The sequence below is a fragment of the Mauremys mutica genome, chromosome 1 (genome assembly GCF_020497125.1).
Source record: "Mauremys mutica isolate MM-2020 ecotype Southern chromosome 1, ASM2049712v1, whole genome shotgun sequence".
Classification (NCBI taxonomy): Eukaryota; Metazoa; Chordata; order Testudines; family Geoemydidae; genus Mauremys; species Mauremys mutica.
Window position 1 is genome coordinate 6,326,655 of NC_059072.1, and position 1,758 is coordinate 6,328,412.

The following is a 1,758-nucleotide window of genomic DNA, read 5'->3' on the forward strand; positions in this document are numbered from 1 at the left end:
TGGGCTGCTGGGAAGAGGAGAGGCATTAAAAGTCAATGGTTCTGCTCCCATTGTTCTACCAGGGTGGAACTATTGCATGGCAATGGGCCTGTATTGTTGTAACTTCCCAGATGTAATCTGCCCTTTGAGTGTTACGTTCCTGCTACACGTTCTAATCAAATCCACCGTGGAGGTTACAATAGTAAATGCTATTCATAAAAGCAAAACATTCACAAACTGACACTGTATATTCCCCAAACTGCCACATTCTCTACTTAAGACTTGCCATAAGGGATCGGTAAGGGGGACAGCTGGGGAGATTTCTCAGGGATAGTGGGAGCACCAACTGGGGGTAGCTGACAGCCGGAGCCTCTTCTCAGAGCGGCCTAGGCTCTTCCCGTCAACCCGTCCCATGAGAAGGGGCTCCTGTTCTCAGCCCCAGGTGCCTACAGTTCCTGCTGTCAGCCCGGGCGCGGACTGACAGTGGGAGCTCCAGTGGACAGGAGCTGCATGGCAGCAGGAGCCCGCCAGCGAGTTGTAAGTAAAATTAATCCTGAATCATGTTTAGGGTCCTAACAAATTCATGCTCCATTTTGGACAATTTCAAGTTACGAGATTTAAAAAATTGTAAATTTCATGATTTCAGCTGCTTAAATCTGAAATTTCAGTGTTGTAATGGTAGAGATCCTGACCCAAAAAGGAGTTGTGCGGGTGTGACTGGTTCCCCCTGGGGTGCTACCTGAAACGGGGGTACCACTGAGCCCCCCGACCCACCAACCTAGGCTCCCTTTACAATGTACTTCTATGACCAGCCTGCCAACCCCTTTCCCAAGCTCCAGCCTGTGCTTTTACCAGCACACATACTGGTAGGGACACACTCAGCTCCAGTTACAAATAGATGCTCTAATCAGCTCTGCATGGGGAGGCTACAGCTAAGAAACTGCCCAGCAACTTATACTGTCTTGTGCTGCACAGAGAACTGTACAGCAAAAGCCCATGAAATTCACCCCCTTATTCAATATGGAGAGAAAATAACACCTTTCTGCCCCAGAATTATGATTTACACACAAACTGTTTTTAGACAAAGCAAAAACAAGTTTATTAACTACAAAAGATAGATTTTAAGTGATTATAAGGGATAGCAAACAGCTCAAAGCAGACTACCTAGCAAATAACAAAACATGCAATCTAAGCTTAATATACTACAGGGATTGGCAACCTTTGGCACACGGCTTGCCAGGGTAAGCACCCTGGCAGGCCAGGCCAGTTTGTTTACCTGCCACATCTGCAGGTTCGGCTGATCACGACTCCCACTGCCGATCCCTGATATACTACATAGATTGGATATAAATAGCAAATTCTCACCCTAAATGATGAAGCAAGCCATGAAGGCCCTAGCCTCTGCTGGCCAGAAGCTGGGAATGAGTGACAGGGAATGGATCACTTGATGATAACCTGTTCTGTTCATTTCCTCTGGGGCACCTGGCATTGGCCACTGTTATAAGACAGGATACTGGGCTAGATGGACCTTTGGTCTGACCCAATATGGCCGTTCTTATGTTCTTGAGCAGGCAGCAGGTTTTTAAGAGACAAGCAGCACTAACAGCTGGGAATCCCTAGGCGTTTAATTCACAGGCTAAAACATCCCTTTAGCCTGGGTCCAGCTCTCCCCCCCCCCCCCCCCCCCCGCAGTTCAGTCTTGTTCCTTAGGTGTTTTCAAGAGTATCTTTGGGTGGGGAGTCAGTGAACAACCTTGATGATGTCACTTTCCTGCCTTAA